General features: G+C 40.7%; 1 protein-coding gene across 3 annotated transcripts in view; it reads right to left on the bottom strand.

The window, feature by feature from the left end:
• Positions 1-21,879, bottom strand: part of tenm3 (teneurin transmembrane protein 3) — a 1,636,378-nt gene that overhangs the window by 655,671 nt on the left and 958,828 nt on the right. For all 3 annotated transcript variants that reach the window (XM_059974311.1, XM_059974313.1, XM_059974312.1), the window contains one exon: positions 20,753-20,828. The gene's annotated coding sequence lies outside the window, so the exon portion shown is untranslated. The remainder of the gene's footprint in view (positions 1-20,752; positions 20,829-21,879) is intronic.

Genomic DNA, 21,879 nt, shown 5'->3' with positions numbered 1-21,879 from the left:
TTTCCGTGCTGTAATTGTTATATGGTTATATAATTTTAATTGCTTTAAACAATTCAGCAATTCACACGCATGATCCCCAAATGCCAATATCCTTCAATTTCTTCCTTCTCAAGTATCTAATCAATGCCTTTTAAAATTTCTTAATACATTCTGTTCCTAAGGACAATATGTATAAAACCATCTTCCTGAGATGTCTTGGTTTGGACAATTGAGTCATTCCTCCTCTGAAACTGACAGTAAACCAAGCCTCTTGTAGTTCAGACACTCTGAGCTCATTTTCGACTTGCCTGCCCTCTCTGCACTCCTTTAAATATTTGACTGCATTTGCTGCAAAGAGAATGTCACACAATACTTGTATGGTACGACCTGGGCATGCTATGTTGGCACTTGTGGGCTGCTGATAGAATACCCATAAGTTGTGTTAGCTGTTAATGCAAAAGGTGCATTTTACAGCAAGCTTCCATGTACATGTGTTATATAAATGAATATATGTGTGAAGTTGAAAGAGGGAAAACGATCCAACTACATTATAGCTCTCTGAAGTAGACCTGTACTATTCAATTTTGTGGTGTTTGCCAAGCCTGGCTGATGCACCATCAATAACTCTCGGAGACATGAGTCAAGGTAGGCTTTTATTGGCTGGAAGAAAGCACCGTCAGCAGCAAGCGGCCACCACACAACATCCTGGAGACTGAGGGAGGAGCAGTGCCTCCAATCGCCTTTATACAGGGGTCTGTGGGAGGAGCCACAGGAGCAGTCAGCGGGGTGGGGGGGCATGTCCAGACAGGTATATTTAGTTCACCACACTGGGAATTAGCTAGCATGACCAGTCAGGATGACATCCTCAGCACACAGTTGTTGGTGTTTCTCTCTGGGAATGCATGCATTTATATACCCCCTGTTTGCTTGCCTCAGTCCTGATATTGGCTACAGGAAGGAACACTATCAAATGCCTCAACCCGAGCTACCGATATTCAGTACTATCTTAGACCTGTACAGAGGTGCAGTGGATATTTATGACTTGCTGTGGACCCTTCAGGTCTCTTTACATTATCATGCATATTGAGTTTTAATAAATGTTCCGATTTTCTAAGGAGAAAGGTCACAGACATCAATCTGCAAAAAGGTGCCACATGCATACCGTGATTATAATGGGAGAGTGCGCAAGATGTACTGACGTCTAGATTCTGGCTCTAGTTCCTGCAGTATAACAGCCGTTCATTCGACAAACGCCACCAAGTCAGGGCATCAAGCCCACTTCAACGAAGAACGTGGAAACACTGAGTGATACACCTGAAAATGACACGCTGACCTGGCAAAGCTGCAGTGTGGATTCTGCACATCAGAAGCAAATGATATTGACAATTCTTTCAATCACTAGTTAATCACCGATAATCTGCGCAGTCACGGCCAGTTTGGATTTCCACAGGACCACCATGCCCCAGATCTTGTATTACCTTTGGTTCAGGTTTGCACCGAAGATCTGAATGGCTGAGACAGACTTCTGTCAGCATCAAGCCAGCAGGTTACTGAACGTGGCATGCTTTTACACATTGCGTTGCTGCCACATGATTGGCTGGTTAGGTATTTGCATTAATGAGCTGGTTGTACCTAATAAAGTGGCCACTGAGTATACACACCCAATAGAAAGCAGGTTCAGTCCGTGGAACAGGATATAAATTTCTACCCCCTCATAAACATCAATAACCCACATTCCAGTTCAGAGACAGAATGAGATTTAACAGGCATATGTCATGATTTTTTTTTAAACTCTGCAGCAGCAGTACAATGTAATACACAGAAATAGAGAGAAAAATACGGCGAATTACCGTAAGTATATGAGTGTATATATATATATATATTTATATATGTAATAGTTAAATAAGTAGTCAAAAAATAGAAATAAAAAAGGAGTGAGGTAGTGTTCAGGGGTTCAGTGTCTATTCACTTCGGGATGTCCTCAACTCAATAAGGTCTATGTATTCATGCATCTGCCTTCTCAATTTTTAAAACCAGTTATATAAAACCCAAGAAATAATTGGTGAAGTTTGCATGTATGTGAATTGCCCAAAAGGGGTAAATGAAACTCCATGTGTGGTCACATATCACAATTTTTATCACTGTCACAGGCATTTTTATGAAGCACATTTGAACAAACTCCAACACAGTAATAAGGAAACAGAGAGAAAAAAAATCTGAATTTAATCCAGTTTGCAGTTGGGTACAAATGAAAGAAAAAGCAATAAAACAGCAGATGCCGTGAGGCTGAAATAAAAGCAGGGCACATGAGAAACACTCTGCCGCAACTATGGATGAAGGGCCCACGCCTAAACTATTAATTCCTCTGTTTTTCCTCAGCAATTCAGTTTGGTTTTTGTCCTTAGCATTTATTCAATCTCTCTTATGGAGTCCTACAAGGTTTTACAATTATTCAAGGCAGGCAAATGCAAAACTAGTGACAGGGACTCCATACCTGAGGGCTACTGTTTCTGCTGTTCTGAGCCCTACAGAATGAGCTTCAAACACTCCTGGGTCTTAGCATCATGGATGAGCTGCATAAAGATGTAAAATGAAGAAAGCATACCAGCTCTTTTGATTTCTTACAAGCTTAGGGAAATTTGCCATGTCACCAAATATCCTAACAAACCAGAGGAGGTAGCGGAGGTATTCAATGAGTACTTTGCTTCAGTATTCACTATGGAAAAGGACCTTGGCGATTGTAGGGATGACTTACAGCGGACTGAAAAGCTTGAGCACATAGACATTAATAAAGAGGATGTGCTGGAGCTTTTGGAAAGCATCAAGTTGGATAAGACACTGGGACCGGATGAGATGTACCTCAGGCTACTGTGGGAGGTGAGGAAGGATATCGCTGAGCCTCTGGTGATGATCTTTACACCATCAATGAGGACGGGAGAGGTTCCGGAGGATTGGACGGTTGCAGATGCTGTTCCCTTAATCAAGAGTAGAGATAGCAGAGGAAATTATAGACCAGTGAGTCTTACTTCAGTGGTTGGTAAGTTGATGGAGAAGATCCTGAGAGGCAGGATTTATGAACATTTGGAGAGGCATAGTATGATTAGGGATAGTCAGCATGGCTTTGTGAAAGGCAGGTTGTGCCTTACAAACCTGATTGAATTTTTTGAGGATGTGACTAAACACATTGATGAAGGTAGAGCAGCAGATGTAGTGGACATCTGCCGGACGATGCTGAGGATGTTCTACGAGTCTATGGTGGCCAGTGCTATCATGTTTGCTGTTGTGTGCTGGGGCAGCAGGCTGAGGGAAGCAGACACCAACAGAATCAACAAACTCATTCGTAAGGCCAGTGATGTTATAGGGGTGGAACTGGACTCTCTGACGGTGGTGTCTGAAAAGAGGATGCTGTCCAAGTTGCATGCCATCTTGGACAATGATTCCCATCCACTCCATAATGTAATGGCTAGGCACAGGAGTACATTCAGCCAGAGACGCATTCCACCGAGATGTAACAGTGAGTGGCATAGGAAGTCATTCCTACCTAAGGCTATCAAACTTTACAACTCCTCCCTCGGAGTGTCAGACACCTGAGCCAAAAGGCTGGTCCTGGACTTATTTCCATTTGGCATGAGCAACTTATTATTATTTAATTATTTATGGTTTTATATTGCTATACTTCTTCACTATTCTTGGTGCGGCTGTAATGAAACCCAATTTCCCTTGGGATCAATAAAGTATGTCTGTCTGTCTGTCTGTATATGGATTTCAGCAAGGCATTTGATAAGGTACCCCATGCAAGGCTTATTGTGAAATTGAGGAGGCATGGGATCCAAGGGGCCCTTGCTTTGTAGATCTAGAATTGGCTTGCCCACAATAGGCAAAGAGTGGTTGTAGGTGGATCATATTCTGCACGGACGTCGGTGACCAGGGATCTGTTCTCAGTGATTTTTTAAAAATGACCTTGATGAGAAAGTGGAGGGATGGGTTAGTAAACAAAGGTTGGGTTTGTTGTGGATAGTGTGGAGGGCTGTCAGAGATTACAGTGGGACATCAGTAGGATACAAAACTGGGTTGAGAAGTGGAAGATGGAGTTCAACCCAGATATATGTGAGGTGGTTCATTTTGGTAGGTCAAATATGATGGCAGAATATAGTGTCAATGGTAAGACTCCTGGCAGTGTGGAGGATCAGAGGGATCTTGGGGTCCGAGTCCATAGGACTCTCAAAGCTGCTGCGCAGGTTGACTGTGTGGTTAGGAAGGCATACGGTGTATTGGCCTTCATTAACCGTGGGATTGAGTTCAAGAGCTGAGAGGTAATATTACAGCTATGTAGGACCCTGGTCAGACCCCACTTAGAGTACTGTGCTCAGTTCTGGTCACTTCACTACAGGAAGGATGTAGGAACTATAGAAAGGATGCAGAGGAGATTTACAAGGATGTTGCCTGGATTGGGGAGCATGCCTGATGAGAAAAGGTTGAGTGAACTTGGCCTTTTTGGAGTGATGGAGGATGAGAGGTGACCTGATAGATGTGTATAAGATGATGAGTGGCATTGATCATGTGGATAGTCAGAGGCTTTTTCTCAAGGCTGAAATAGCTAACACGAGAGGGCACAGTTTTAACACGCTTGGAAGTAGTACAGAGGAGATGTCAGGGCTAAGTTTTTTATGCAGAGAGTGGTGAGTGCTGGCGACGGTGGTGGATGCAGATACAATAGGGTCTTTTGAGAGATTCTATCACAGGTACGTAGAGTTTCGAAAAACAGAGGCCTATGGGTAACCCTAGGTAATTGCTAAAGTAAGTACATGTTCGGCACAGCATCGTGGGCCGAAGGGCCTGTATAGTGCTGCAGGTTTTCTATGTTTCTATGTTTAAACCGATGCACTGTAGGAAGTATCTTAACTTGATGCCTCATGGCCTGGTATGGAAATTCCAACGCAAGAGGCTACTGAGAGCTGTCTCACACAGCCTGGTCCACCACTGGCTCTCTCATCTTTGATAACATTTACATGAGGAACTCTCACGAAGGTGGCATCTATTAGCCAAATCCGCACTATACCTCATGCCCTCTTCTCACTGCTACTGTTGGGCAGGAAGTACAGATGCCTGAAGTACCACATCACCTGGATTAGGAACAGCTACTTTCCCACAACAATTAAGCTCCTGAACTGACCTTCGCATTACCACTGAAACAGAACACTGCAGACCACCACTTGCACTCTCATAGATTTGTTCTTAATTGTATTTTTTGCCACTCGTGTCATTTTATGTCCTGTAAAATGTATGTATAATTTATGCTCTGTGCGCCTGGGTGGCCACGAATGCTGCTGCAAGCTAGCTTTTCATAGCACCTGCGCCTCATCACCTTTGCGCAGGTGATGATAAATTTGACTGCCGCCCTTGTTTTGGTCCTGGCTCTATTGTTCTCTTTCAACTCGGCTCTCCAGAACCGCTGAGCTCAAAATTCAAGCACAAAGGCATGGGGAAAGGTATTCCAGCTGGTGGCTAACGCTAACCGCAGGCAGGAGCTGCAAATTACTCCTGGCAATGGTGGCGGAGTGCAGTGATCTCATGGACAAATCCCCCTTTTGACCCCACAGATGACATGTTTTACTGATGTAAGTGTCACTGGCTGTGTTCTTCCTGAGAGTTAAGCCAAGTTCCAGCTGCTAATTCATTGTTCAATTTCACCAAGTACCATTGACAGAGGCTGCAGAGAAGTTGGAAATACAGCCCATCAGCAGGAAAAGGAATCTGCCTTAATTAAAATTAAAATCAAAATGCAATAGAGTTACAATACAAAAGTTTTCCATATAATTACACATCTCATCATATTATGTAAATCTGCATGTATCCGTGTGAATGGAAATTATATAATCTTGTTAGATAAACATTTAAAGATTAGCATTATTTGTCACATGTGCATTAACACTCAACACATACAGTGAAAACACGAGGAAATCTGCAGATGCTGGAAATTCAAGTAACACAAACAAGATGCTGGTGGAACACAGCAGGCTAGGCAACATCTATAGGAAGAAGTACAGTTGACGTTTCGGGCCGAGACCCTTCGTCAGGACTAACTGAAAGAAGAGATAGTAATGCGTAATTTGCATCAAATCAAATCAGCGAGGATTGTCCACGAGGGTCGCTACACTTCTGGCGGCAACATAGTATGCCCGCAACTCACTGACCCTAAGCCATGCGTCATTGGGATGTGGGAGGAAACCAGAGCTCTTCGGAGGAAACCCATGCAGTCACAGGGAGAACGTACAAGCTCCTCACTGATAACGGTGGGAATCGAACCCCGGTGGGTGTTCGCTGGCTCTCTAATGCTGTTTCACTGGCTGTTTATGCTAACCACAATGCTACCATGCTGCCATTAGAGTCACGTGGTGTAATTGCTTTGTAACAATTTTACAATGATTGGAACACACAATCTGTAGCAAGAATAAATACTCAACACATGCCTTGGTTTGCAAATAAACAACTCATTGATATGTACATCCTTTTAATCCTTTGCAAAGACATTGCCGTCAAAATTTGCTTTCCTGATTTAGCTGATTTTAAAACACCCATTATCATCATGTCATTTGTGGAAGCTTGCTTTTCTCCTTTGTAGCAGCTGTGTTTCCTCCATTTTAACGGCGGCCACACATCAAAAGTACCCAAGTGACTGTGAAATGTATCAGAATGTACTGAAAGACATGTGATGGTGACCATGAGATGCAAAGTCATTATTCAGTTTATCTGTTTGAGATGAAGCGAACCCGGAGATAGAGGAATGCCGCCAAATGGCGCATTACAGGCTGCAGGATTGATGCACCATCAATAACTTTGAGACGTGGGTTAAGGAAGGCTTTTAGTGGCTGGAAGAAAGTACAAGCAGCAAGTGACCATCACACGACATCCTGGAGACTGAGGAAGGGTCTGTGGCTCCAATCGCCTTTATACCAGGGTCTGTGGGAGGAGCCACAGGAGCAGTCAACATGTCCAGACAGGTATATGTAGTTCACCACAAGCAGTACATGCTGAGAGTCAGGCCCATAGACTCAGTGGGGGAGAGCCCCAGTTTGAGGCCTGTCCTCAACTGAACAGGGAAGGTCAAAGGTTAGGTGAAGAAATCCCACAATTATTGTAATCGTGTACCAACCCAGGGAGCTGTGTAAGTGGTGGGAGTGTTATTGGTTTTAGGACATGTAACTGAACACTGCCTAGCACATTGTCCATGAATATAAGAAAGAATTGCTTGGTTTATTGTAAATATTTTTTTCTATGAATAAAGTTTATTTTGGTTAAAACAGTTGCAATTACAGCATTCTGGTGAAAAATTGCCATCCTTAAATTATATTGATTTTCTCCTGAACGGTCTCAAAAATGAGCAACAAAATCTTCTCTGAAGCCTGCCCACCCTGCTGAGAGGTTCTGCTTCTCATCAACTGCAGCCTGTAAATCTATGGGGTGCATTCTCAAAAAAAGAGATTAACACCTGTATGAGCTCTGGTCTTATCAGCTGCCCTGGTTTAATTCAGTCACAATGAGCTCCAGCCTCTCACATATTTTATTGAGTGTCATTCATAGGGCAGGCAAGTTCTTCCATGGCATTTACACTCAAATGTCAAAGACATTGGTCCCGGAATTTTGTCAGTGAAAAAGATTGCTGCCTTTCTTACATAAGACTGTGACTGCCTCAGACTCCTCAACTATTGCTCAGTTGACAGCAGGATTACATCAATTGGAGGTGCCATATTTACTCCCAAGTAGCTGTTTATTGTTTGCAGTGAGGTTGCAATAAGTGCATCATTATGGCACAAGGTCTTTTCACTTCACAATCATAATAAATGTACTTGCAGCTCCCTCACTCAACTATGTCAGCAATGCCCTTTATTCTTAAGGTCTCTGTCATTTATCACCCAACTTGTGGGATCCAGCTTGAGGAGTGCAGAACTGCAGAACACAGCATCTGGACCCCTCTTGAAATACACTCCATTCACTGCCAATTCATCCCAAGGGATGAATTTATCACATATGGGGGATGACCTGTCCTTGATGCAGACTATACTACAGAAATAGATATACTCTAATACAGTTTGTAACATAAATCATTTGCTTCATACAGGAATAAGACTATTGCAGTAGTTTTAAAGGGGAATTTGAGGAATGTTTCTTTGAGAGAGGTTAATACCCGGAACTTGCTGCCACACCCTCTTCTTGCTGGGAAGGAGGTGCTGGAGCATTCGGTGACTCACCACCAAGTTCAGGAACCGTTATCATCCTTCAACCATTAAGCTCCTGAATCAGCACAGATAACTTCATTTGCCTCAACACTGACTGATTCTACAACCTATGGACTCACTTTCTAGGACTCAGTATTATTTATTTTCCTCTTAATAATATTATTGTTGCATGCTTATTTTTTCTCAGCTCAAGCTGCGGAATGGACACACCCAAGAGCACTCACTTCTCAATTGCTAGGAACTTTTGGACTATTCTCATGGTGTTTAGTATGGTGGCTTTCTGGAGATTCACATGAATATTGCCATGTAAGCCTAATTGTTAGCTACTATTTGTTGTGCATTTACTTGCATGAAGGGATATTGTGCCACAGACTGTTGACACTGATCAACAGAAGAAACCTCTTTTATGTCAAAGTGAAAACAGATCCCTACAAAGTGATCTAAATTAATTACAATTATAAAACAAAATACGTAAATGATTACATGAGTATTCACTCCCTTTAATATGACACACCAAATCATCACTGGTTCAAGCAATTGGTTTTAGAAGAAACATAATTAGTTAAATAGGGATCTGTTTTTAGAGACCTGTGTGCAGTCAGCTTTTTCAATTGACTGTAGTAAAAATACACCTGTATCTGGAAGGACCAACTGTTGGTGTGAAAAAGTTATTGAAAAGCACAAATCAAGAGATGGATACAAGAAAGTTTCCAAGTCATTGAATATTCCTTGGAGTACAGTTAAGTCAATCATCAAGAAATTGAGCAAATATGACACAGTTCTAAATTTGCCTAGAGCAAGCCATCCTCAAAAATTGAATGACTATGTAAGAGGGGACTAGTGAGTGAGCCCACCAAGAGACCTATGACAACCCTGGAAGAGTTACAAACTTCAGCGTCTGAGATGGGAGAGACTGTGCAGATAACAACTGTTGCCCGGGTGCTTCACCAGTCACAGCTTAATGGGACAATGGCAAAGAGAAAGCCACTGTTGGAAAAACTCACATGAAATCTCAGCTGGAGTTTGCCAGAAGGCAGGTGGAAGACTCTGAATTCAGTTGGAAGAAGGTTCTAAGGTCTGATGAAACTAAAACTGAGACTTTTTGCCATCAGACTAAACACTATGTTTGGTGTAAGCCAAACACCACAGATCATCAAAAACATACCATCTCTACCATGAAGCACGGTGGTAGCTACATCATGCTGTGAGGATGTTTCACTGCAGCAGGCCCTGGAAGGCTTTTGGAGGTAGAGAGTAAAATGAATGTAGCAAAATACAGGGAAATCCTGGAGGAAAACCTGATGCAGTCTTCAAGAAAACTGCAACTTGGGAGACGATTTGTTTTCCAGCAAGACAATGACCCCACGCATAAAGCCAAAGCTACACAGGAATGGCTTAAAAACAGTAAAGTTAATGTCCTGGAGTGGCCAAGTCAGACCTTAATCCAATTGAGAATTTGTGCCTAGACTTGACAAGGGCTGTTCAGTCACAATCCCCATGCAACGTGACAGAGCTTGAGCAGTTTTGTAAAGAAGAATGGGGGGAAATTGCAGTGTTCAGATGTGCAACGCTGATAGAGACCTATCTATCCACAGATTCAAGACTGTAATTGCTGCCAAAGGTGCATCCACTAAATACTGACTTGAGGGAGTGAGTGATTATGTAAACAATTATTTTCTGTTAAAAAATTGTAATAAATTTGAAACAATTTGACACAAAAGTGTCTATTATTTTGATCAGTGTTAAAAAAGCCCAATTAAATCCACTGTGATTCCAGTGTTGGAAAACAATAAAACATGAAAACCTCCAAGGGGGAAGGGGGATGAATAGTGTACATGCATTATGAATGTGTTTACTTATAATGACCATTTCATGCATCTCTTCCTTCTCATAACTGCTCGGGTGATCTCAGTGGTAAGGGGACAGCTCCCGTGAGAAACACCTGCAGCCATCGCAGCCTGTGGTGTTGGTGGGTTTCTCTGTGCCTGCCTGTGGTGAACTACATATACCTGTCTGGACACGTCCCCTGCTGACTGCTCCTGTGGCTCCTCCCACAGACCCTGGTATAAAGGCGATTGAGGACTGAGCCTGGCCTCTCAGTCTCCAGGATGTAGTATGGTGGTCAACTACTGCTTGTTCTTTCTTCCAGTCAATAAAAGCCGATATCTCGCCTTCACGTCTCAGAGAGTCATTGATGGTGCATCACTGCCCACTTTTTCACCACTAAGTGGTGCACCACTAGTGGTTCGTTTACTGTCAGTCCCAGCGCTAGTCCCTGACAATCCCCAGGCGACAGTCGTGTTACTCTATTTCATAAACATATCTCCATTCCTAAAGTGAAAGGAGTACCCTGGAGTACAGATGCCATTTTCCTCCCACATTCCAAAAAACTTACAGGTTAGTACATTCAAGCAACACACACAAAGTGCTGGAAGAACTCAGCAGGCCAGGCAGCATCTGTGGAAAAGAGTAACGAGAGAGCGCTTCAGGCCGAGACCCTTCATCAGGACTGATGCGGGATTTCCAAGTGCTGTTTGGATTTCCAGCATCTGCAGATTTTCTCTTGTTTGGGGTTAGTACGATAATTGGTCACATGGGTGTAATTGGGCTGAAAGAGTGTGTACTCTGCTGGATCATGAAATAATTGAACAAACATTCTAGCACACTGCTGAGGAGGTGCTGCAATGACTTCCATTCAAACAAAATGTTAAAACAAACTCACAGAATGTTTTATTTCTACTGCCCATTTACTTCCTCAGGGAAAAGTAAGTGACTCCATTGCATTATTCCCAAAAAGTGTTGAGAAATTTATCCCATCCAATATTTATCCCTTAATCAGCGTTACTGGGGGAAAAAAACATTTCGCTATTTCTGTTTATGGGAACTTACTGTGCAATAAACTGCTTTCTGAGCATCCAATCAGACTGGCTGCCTTCTATGGGAAAGAAATGGAGGAAACGCACTTTCTCAAATTTTACGTTTGAAAGATAAAAGTCTGACTAGGATAATGTGCAACTGAGTAGCAGACTGTATTTGCAGTGTAATGTACACAAAATGCTGGAGCAACTCAGCAGTTCAGGCAGCATTTATGGAAAGCAAGGAAGTGTCAATGTTCTGGGCCGAGACACCTCATCAGGTCCACTCTGCTCCTTTCCACAGATGCTGCCTGATCTGCTGAGTTTCTTCAGCATTTTGTGTGTGTTAATCTGATTTGCAGCCTGAGCAGAATCTCCCGTGTTAAAGACCGTATCTTGTGTATTTTGCATGGAGAGATTTGGTAATTATTATTTTTCTTCGAAGAGATGAGAATATGACCTCTGATCTCAGCTGTTCACACCTTGTGATGTAATAGTATCTGTTAAGCGTTCAATCCTGCCGGTCCTGATTGGCTGTACGGGATCCAGTGAAATACATTTCTGCCGTATTCCCTAATGGTTGGTGTCCCAATTTCTGCTCAAGTGTCAGAGTTAAGATATCACAATCGTGACAGGAACTAGTACGGCTGAAGCTATCTTTGAAACTCTAATGGGAAAAAGATGAGTTTGGAATCTACAGCAGTACCTGTCTGTATCCGCTGCTGAGACAACGCTGGGAACGTACGTACTTCCCCCAATCCTGACTTGAAAAAACCTTTCAAACAATATCCCTTAGGTGTAGGTCTTCTAAAGAATATCGTAAATACAGACCTGTAGTTTCCTCTCCCAGATATCATTAAATTTGCTGCATATCCCTGTCCTTGGAGTCATAATCTGGCAATGACGGGAACTGAATTTCAGATTATTAGACCAAAACTCTTGACCGCTGATGTTACTCCTTTATTAGCGTGCCTTCTGAATGTCACTTACAGACTCCATTATATAGCACATACAAAATTCGTTAACCCTGCAATATATATAATGAGGGGAGGAAATTAAAACTGTATCTGGTTAATACAAAGGTGAATGTCGTGACAGCAAATCAGACAAGCATGGAGAATGTTTTCATCAACACACAGCATCCCTGCTGTGCACAGGGAAACGAATGCTAAGAAATGCAGGAAGCTTCATGCATCTACCCTGTATTTAAATCACTACCAACGTCACAAGCAGCAGAGGAACAAGCTGCAGTTGGCAACTTAACAAGGAGTGATAACAGAGAGCCGTGTACTTTCTATGGATTTGCTGCTTATCGTTTGTAGCGGCAAAATTAAGCACTGGGCAGTATGGATGGCTTTGATGAAAATATTGGATCCCTGAAGCCAGATGCCGTAAATGTCTGTGATAAACTTGAACTTGCAGACAACGGGACAAAACAGGGGCCTATCTCAAGTGAAGTTAATGCAGATTTTAATTGTGGCATATCAATGCCAGCATAGTTTAGTAGCATTTTGAAAAGGGAATGTTTCATATTTTATGTACTGCTAGCTATACTGATCTCTGATCTATACTCAGTCTGCAGGAATATAAAGGAATGTGATAGTGTTCACCACAGATGCCCTTGGGATACTTTGGAGGGGAGGGAGGAGGAACGATCGAGAAATCTTAGCTTCCAGCCATTTGCTCTGAGGTCTTGTTTGCTCTCCTGCAGGGCAGAGCATCAAACTGCTGGATTATGCACAGACAAGAGCTGAAGCCTGTGGCAGACGATCGTTTGCTCTGAGTACTAAACCTAAAACAGAACTGAAGTATATGGAACTGTCTGACTGCATCACTGATTCTTTGACCGGTATTTCCCACTGGAAAAGTGGAATTGCTAAAGTTGCCCTGAAGCATTTTTCCAGATCATACACACTCAATAGTTTCAAAGAACAATAGTTTGGCAAATTCCGCGCCTTAAAAATGCAACTTCGTTACTTCTTCAAATTTGGACTTGGAATCACAGCGTAGGGTCCTTTTGTTGCACATCATTGTTTGGATTTTACCCAACAATGCACCATAACCTAGCAACCTACCACCCACGCCATAGCCTCTTCTCACTGCTGTCATTAGGTAGAAGGAACAAGAGCCTCAGGACTCGCACCACCAGGTTCAAGAGCAGTTACGGTCCTTCAACCATCAGGCTCCTGAACAAAAGGGAATAACGGCACTAAACTTTGCATTTTTCAAGGACTCTTTATCTCATGTTTATATTTGCATTTGCACAGTTTTCTGTCCTCTGCACTCTGGTTGATCTTTCATTGATCCTGTTATAGTTACTATTCTATAGACTTGCTGAGTATGCCCACAAGAAAATGAATCTCTGGGTTGTAATAATAAAATTTACTTTGTGCCAGAAGACAGATGAGTAGCATTGCCATCACTCGAGTCAAGAATAATGTTTTCCCAAGGAGTTGTTTATTGATTGGTCCTCGGGTAGCTGTAGAGTTAGATCTGGGATGCACGTATTCTGATGCAGTGTGGCCAAGAGTAAGTGGTGATGTGGAGTGATGGAAGCAGGGAGAACAATTTGAAGTCTTACAAAGCCAAACTGCGTCACATATGAAAGAGGTTGACCTTAAAGTGTCAGGGCGCATGGATGCAGCCTAAAACAAATAGAGGGGCTAATTAACACAGAAAAAGGTGACGAAGCTATGATTTCCTGGCATAACATTATTGCAAAAGCACGTTGGGTCTGTGAGCAAGGAAAAAAAGCAACAGACAGAAAGATATTCTTCTGCAGTCTAAAAAAGCCTATTGCAAGTCAAAGTAGTGTACAATGACTGGGAAACAGCAGGGAGTGGATCCACTCAGTGACAGACAGTGATCACAGCAAACTCACTCTATAATTATCCTACACACGGCAGCAAGTACTTTTTACATACCTCGCTTTCCGCGTCACCTTTCTGAGACATGCTTTTTAAGTCAGAATCTCTGAAGAGAAATCTAAGACAAGTATTTCTAATTGGAAGTCCTAATTGAAAAAAAATTCCACTTTCCTCAAATCCAGAGTTGGCCAGCACAGTGCAATAGCGAGCTCCACCACAAGGTGTCACTGAAAACATGTCTCTCAACTTCCTCTCTACCACCCTGGCAGCCATGTTACTTGGCCATTCACTGCTGCTCGTGAATTTTTATTTACTGCTCGTAACTCACTTTATGTTCATTAGCACTGACCTTTCGGTGGTCTCATATCCTTGCTTTTCCTGTACTGACACTCCTGCCATTGCTCCCAGTACCTCTCAGCAGCATCCCGACTGTGCACACTATTTCATTATCATTTACTTCACCTTCTCTGAACCACACATGCCTGCATTTCTTCCCCATCTGTGCCAGGCTGCAGTTCATCCCTATACTCTCCAAAAGAGCAACTTCTGAAAGAATCAGACTCATAAGACATAAGAGCAGAATTAGGCTGTTTGGCGCATCGTCAGCCATCAAGGCTGATTTATTACCCCCCTCAATCTCATTCTCCTGCTTTCTCCCCATAACCTTTGATGCCTTTAATAATCAAGAATTTATCAACCTCCACCTTAAATATATACCCAATGGCCTGGCCTCTACAGTGAATGCCACATATTGACCACCCTCTGGCCAAAGAAGTTCCTCCTCATCTGCCCTAAAGGGACAACTTTGTTTAATCAGGTTTATTATCACTGATATACGTTGTGAAATTTGTTTTTTTTTGCGGCTGTAGAACAGTGCACTACTCTATTGCATAAGTACCTATTGTAACTTTTGGTACAATATACCATAAGTTGCAAGAGGAAATGTATATTAAAAAAAAATAAAGTAAGTAGTGCAACGAAGAGCAAAAATTGTGAGGAAGTGTTAAAAAGATTCATTGTCCATTCACAAATCTGATGGCAGAAGGGAAGAAACAGTTGCTAAAGCATTAAGTGTGTACCTTCAGGCTCCTGTACCTCCTCCAGGATTGTAGTAATGAGAGGAGGGCAAGTCCTGGGTGATGGGAGTCCTTCATGACAGATGCCACCTTTTTGAGGTTTTGTCCTTTGAAGATGTCCTCAATGCTGGGGAGGCTAGTGTCCATGATGCAGCTGGCTGAGTTTGCAACTCTGCAGCTTTTTCTGATCCAGTGCAGAGGTCTCTCCATATTACAGTGATGCAACCAGTCATAATCTCTCCATGTTACGCCTGTAGAGCTTGAGTCTTTGGTGACATACCAAAAGTAATCTCAAAGGCTTCCAAGACAAAGCAGGGAACAGGCTATAGATTGTAAGAGAGATGTTACTTCTCAGTTTTCCTGTAACATTGGGAACAACCACTGTTACTTGAAATTGGAGGCAAAGGTTTAGTTAACAAAGTCTTCCCTGAAGGTAAGGATCTGAGAAGGATGTTAAATTTTTTTTACCAGAAGGCCATACTGTTTCCTTAACCTTCCTTTCTCTGCCTTCGATCAACACCTGTCCTAAAGAATAGTCTTCCTGTCACCTTTCTGCAGAGGACTTTGTGCTTTCTGGAGTTAGTGCCAGATTTAAAAAGCAACCAAGGCCCGTAGGGATTTTCTGCATAACTTGAGAATGTGGATCCATCGCTTGTGGAGTTTATCACCAAATGTAAAAATTGAGTGAAGTTTGTCATGATTTTCTGTGGAGCTTGAAATCATTTGAGTTATTTGGCATTTGGCAAGGGCTAAGTTAAAAAAGTGAGGTTTAAGCAAAATGGCCATTGTTGGAGCCTCTGATTGAGAAGATTTGATTGATCTTTCTGCTTCTGTCATGTTCTCAGTATTATTTATTTACCATTTTTTTATTACTATTGTTACTTTTTTCTCAGCTGAAGCTGGTATAACCTGATATGGGCTTTGCCAAGTTTGATTGCTAGGAAATTTTGGACTATTCTAGTGATGTTTAGTACTGTGGCTTTCTGAAGATTTACATAAATATTGCTGGGTAGGCCTACTGGTTTAATGCTATTGTGTAAAGACATTGGGATGATACCAGTTGCAGTTCGTACTATTGGGACAATGTATACCCTGTTCATGTTCCATAGTCTTTCGATTTCCTCTTTTAATCCAGAATATTTCAGCAATTTTCACACATTGATTTCTGTAAGCTAAGTGTGTTTGGAATGTCCTATTTGTAATAATAGATCGAATGTAATATAATTTGTAGGACTCTGTCTCTACAGCTGAATCAGGCTTGTATTTATAGTAAGGTATGGTAGCTTCTGTATGTTTGTATTGTAAATTGCAAGATTTTGGTGAATGATGTTTGCTACTTGATAGTGCCTGTGTAAATACTCAGACTGACACAAACTGCTGCAGGATCCTGTAATGTGTTGGGATTGTTTCTGGTCTCTCTTGGCATTTTCTGTATTGATCATCTTGAATTTGTTGGTCTTTTATTATGTATTTCTGATTTTTTTTTGTGCTAACTACCTGGTCCTCTTTTCCTTCTGTTTCTAGAAAGAGGTCTCCAACTCAGAGCCAGGCCTTCGACCTTTCCGTGTCGACATCTAGTCTGCTCAGATTGTGGGAATGTCTTCCATTGAGGGTCATGCTCTTCCATTTGTTGACCTTTTCTTCTTTTGTGAGAAGTTCTTCATTTTTCTGGGTCATGATTTCATTTAAGTTTAGTGGTGTGTACTTCTTATCAGAATTGCATGTGCTCGCGTGGATCCTGAATCCTGTTTTCATTGATGAAAATATATCCTCAGAAGTTTTATCTTGCTGTTGCATAAATTTTTTATGACAGCTATTCCTCTTCTTCCTTCTATCCTAGGTAGCTTTAAGCTAAGTGTAGTTGAGTGTACATAGTGTTTTCTAAATTTTGTCATTTCAGTTCTTATTTTTCTTTGGAAATTTTCCAGATCTGTCTTGGCCCAAAATATTATCCCAAAAGAATACGTTAATATGGGTATAGTGAAAGTGTTATTGCCTTTGCTATATTTTTATCTTTGAACTCTGTTTGGCGGATTTTTTTAAACCTTGAAGTAAATTCTGTCGAAAGTTTTCCCTTCATCGCACTATGATCTATTTTCTTACCTTGTTGGTATGCCAGATACTGCTATGTTTCATCAGTTGTATTGTATCCTGCTGCTCTGTTTTATATTCTACTAGCTCCATTGCACCTTTATGTTTAATATTTTACTGTTACTCATCCAAAGTTCATGTTTATATCTTCTATTCAGCTATTTAAATTCATTGCTTTAGCTTTACTGATGAAGGAGCATATAATTTCAGATAGTCCACGTAGAGAAGGTGTGTCAAGGTATTACTTGTTTGGTTGTTTCTGATTTGATACCCTATTTTTGTCTGATTCAGTAAATTAGAGAGTGGCTTTAAAGCTGGACATGACCAAAGTGGAATTAGAGATTGGCCCTGGAAAATGTCTCATTATTATTATTTTAATTTTTTTTTCTCAGCTCAAGCTGGTAAAACCTGAGGTACAGCCATAGCCAAGCAGACTCATTTGTCAATTGCTAGGAACTTTCGGACTATTCTGGTGGTGCTTAGTATTGTGGCTTTCAGGGGATTTACATAAATACTGCTGTGCATGCCTAATTAGTTAATGCTATTGAGTAGTGACTTTGGGATGATACTATTTATGGATATTATAATTGAGACAATCCATACTGTGATCATGTTCCAAAGTCTTTCAATTTCCTTGTCTAATTCAGCATGTTTCTGTTTTTTTTCCACTTATTTCTGTATTCAGTATTATATGTGCTTGGAATGGCTATGTCTATCAAGTAAGTTGTTCTTCTTCGTTTATCCTGTAAAATCATAGCCGGACAGCCATTATGGATTGTCGTTCCATATGATTATTGTTACCTATCGTTGTATTTGCACCGTTTGCTTTCTTTCACACATTGGTTGTCTGTCAGTATTTACATTTGTGCAGTTCATCGATTTGATAGTCTTTCTTTGTTCTAATGTGATACCCTGCAAGAAAATGTGGGTAGTATACAATGACATATATGTACGTTGATAATAAATTTACTTTGAACTTTAAACTTTAATTGTTTTTGCCTCCTTGTGTTCCTTCCCTTGCCAGTACGCACCAAAGAGTGAACCGGAGAAATAGTGAAAGCAATAAGGGGACTGTGGGGGCTGTGCTCTACAACAGAGCAGGCACGAGATCAATGAGCTCCTTGCTATTCTCATCCATGAACTGGTTGACAAGAAAAGGGCAGAGAGAGCCAAAAAGGAAGAAGGAAACAGGATCAGAAGAAGCAAGAAGGATTGAAAGGTGGAAAGCAGAGATGGGTATTATCTGATCTAACATGTACAAAGTAACAAACTCATATTCCACTACAAGTCTACAAGAGAGTGACAGATAGGAATGGATCAAATTCAGAGTTGGCCGTCAAGAGGGCAGAAGTCCATCCTTCGCTGTCTGTGCAGAATGGCAAGGAACAGAAATAGGAAGTGCTTGTGATGTCAGCTCCGAGATGACAAATGCACAAAGCTAGCTGATATCTTGGCGTGCGATGGCGGTAAATGTTGTCAGAATGCCAGTGATGATGAAGTAATGGCATATGTGCACAGCTTGATATCATCAGTACCAGTGTCAGAACAGGGAGACGAACACATCAGAGGGAAGACATCTGAGGACACGGATACACCGACTCTCTGAGCAGCTGCACAAGATGGATGGCTGGAGTGAAAGCTGCCCGATTTTTGAGGAAACAGTAGCCTATTAGAATTACAGACTTGGGGTCTCAAAGATCAAATATTCAGCTCTCACAGAGGCAGAACAATTGTAATTTCTTCCAGCTTGCATTAAAAAAATTGCTCCCGTGGGGTGTTCTGACACTGAGAAATGCTCGCATATCCCACATGGCTTATTGTTGGCCAAGACAAGAGCAGGATACGAGCAATCTAGTACTCATGTCTCATTTATCAGCAAGGGAACAGGTATGTGTCTAGTTAACGTGAGAGCACAGAGGAAAGTTGCTTTCCTTCCGTAGGAATGCCAAAAAAGTGCTCAGCAGTCACGGGCTGTTATTCCAATTATCCAGGAGTCTGCTCTTTGACAAGTGCCAGCCAGAAATGATTCAATCAAGCATTGAAATTAGCATTGTGGAAAAACATAATAAAACAGAAATTCCAAGCAATGTTGGCTCTCAAAAGCAACAGTTATTTATGTTTGTAGAAGAAATGAAATAGCTTCTTACGCTCTATCTAATCCATCCCTTTAATCCATATTAGCAATTGAATTAAAGCAATACAATCTATTTGTAAATACCAGCCTGATTCACTTCATCATGAGGCTCTGGTGAAGTCGGAATGCACCGAACTTCAGAGCTAATGTATCCTTCCCTGGCTGAGGTTGAATCGGAACCTTCTACAATTGGAGTTCCATTGTCTGGAAACTGGTCGCCAGTCACATGTCATCTAATCACACTAGGTATTCCTTACCCTTCTGAAATGTAGCTCCATTCGGGTAGGTGAAACTGACTTTCAGAAGCACAGCCACAGTCAAATCAGTGCTATCAACCAGGTGTATATTTCTAGGCAAAATGCCTTTATGCCTTCTTGAAATACAACTACAGATGCTGTACCAACTTGTTTATTTTGTGCTCCCATCCACTAATATTAATTTCATAGTATGTCTGCATAGATACACTAGGAACAGAAAAAAATTGCCAGTATATTCCTCAAGCTTGGCAGGATAATACTATTTTGCTGATCTTTTTAACCTCAATTCTATATTCTTACGTACAGTGAGATAACATTTCTTTCTTGCCTCTCAAGTACTTGTTTATCTTTATATTAAAAATACACAAGTCTTTGTTTCTACTGCTCATTCAGGAGCTTTGCAAGATTTATGATACTCTTGGAGAAAGAAATCCACCTCATTTCTGCCACACACTGGATGACCCTTAATTTTTAATCAGTGATCTCTGGTTTGAGATGCTTCTGTAGGAGGAAATGTCATCTCCACATCCGTTAGTCAAGATCCTTCAAGATCTTATGTTTCAATCAGGTTATTTCTCACTTTTCTAAATTCCAGAAGTTAAAAAAACTCATCCGATGAGGAAATTGAATCATTCCAGCTCTCAGTCTAGTAAACTTCCTCTGCACTACTTCCAATGCTTTCATATTCTTCTTTATGTACGGACATCTGTACTCTTCAGGGTATTGCAAAATCTGTTTCATCAATGTCCTGTGTAACTAAAGTCTAAGTCCTGTACTTTTGTTTCCCCCTTCTCTTCAAAAATACAATAATATTCAGTGCACTTTTTAATTACTTGCAGATACATCTGCTTTTCAGGGCTCTGTAAACTATTTCCATTTAGAAATACAATATATACTTCCTTTAATTTTCTGACTAACAAATCAACATTATTCCTCATTATAATCCATTAGCCATATCTTTGCCACTCATGCAACCTGCCATCATCCCTCTTGATCTGCACGCAGTCATAAAACTTGCTCTTCTACCATTCCCTGTTCCCACTGACACAAAACAGTGTTCTATTATCTTTTAAATGCAGAATTTCAAATTCATGTTCAGTTTATTGTCATTCACCTGTAGACATGTATACAGCAAACCAAACAATGTTTCTCTGGACCAAGTGCACAACACAGTACATATAATTCACACACACACAACACGTAAAGAATGAGAAAGAGCTCAAATTGCCTGAATTCAGTACCAAGAGTACTCTTACCTGTTTTCTGTCTGAAATTTCTGAATGAAAGTTATCTTCATTCTGCTGTTATCAACATTAGGAAAGCCGATAAAACCTGCAAAGAAAAGGAAAGGGCATTAGCTGCTTGATCACTTCTCACCTCAAATACAGTACCTCTATTCAAGTCACAAAACACCACAAAAGATGTCGAAATCCACAAGGCATATGAAACAGGTATTTTAAAAACTAAATCTTGCTTTGAACATGGCACATAATTCCAGCTATGAAGGACAGCAATATTCAGAATGCAATGCTTTATAAACATGATGTAATAACTCTCAGTTGGAATATTCATGCTATTTTCAGGAACAAGTTCTAAGTTCAAGGTATAAAGTAAATTTATAATCAAGGTACATCGTGCATTGTTTGACCCAGTTTATCTCTTAAGTAAGCCCTTAATTGAAAATAACAGAAGAGAGTGTTATTAACAATGTTAATGCTGAAACCTAACAAATTAGAAATTTTAATTCAAAAGGAAAAATTTAAAAAAATTTACTTCTTGTATAATTTGATTCAAAAACAGACACTTAAACAAGGTATTCATAAGTCAGACAAAAATGGGAAACAGATTTGAATATTAAAATTGATGAAACAAGTTGGTCAAGACTATGTCTTGACAGTATGACAAATACAATAAATGTCTGACTTAGATTAGTACAATACAATTTTTTACATCAACTATATATTACACCGCAAAAAATAAATAGATTAAACCCAGATTTATCTGATCAATGTTTTCGATGTAATCAAGAAATTACATTTACTTGAAATTACACTCTACTTGGTCTTGTTTTAAAATTCAACCTTTTTGGATAAATTTAAGAGTTTTATTGGAACAAATTATTGGAACACAACTTCCACATAATCCAATATTATTTTTACTAGGTGATATTGAAGGGGTAAAACCGAAACCTAAATTGAACAACTATCAGAATGAATTTATAAAAATTGCATTGGCAGTAGCCAAAAAGGCTATCGCAGTTACTTGGAAATCAGATTCATACTTAAGTATGGATCGCTGGAATAATGAAATTTTTAACTGCATTCCACTTGAAAAAATTACTTATAATTTAAGGAATAAATATGATGTAATTCTGAGAATTTGG

Source organism: Hypanus sabinus, chromosome 7, assembly GCF_030144855.1.
Source record: "Hypanus sabinus isolate sHypSab1 chromosome 7, sHypSab1.hap1, whole genome shotgun sequence".
Taxonomy (NCBI): Eukaryota; Metazoa; Chordata; class Chondrichthyes; order Myliobatiformes; family Dasyatidae; genus Hypanus; species Hypanus sabinus.
This window is presented reverse-complemented; position numbering and strand designations above follow the sequence as displayed.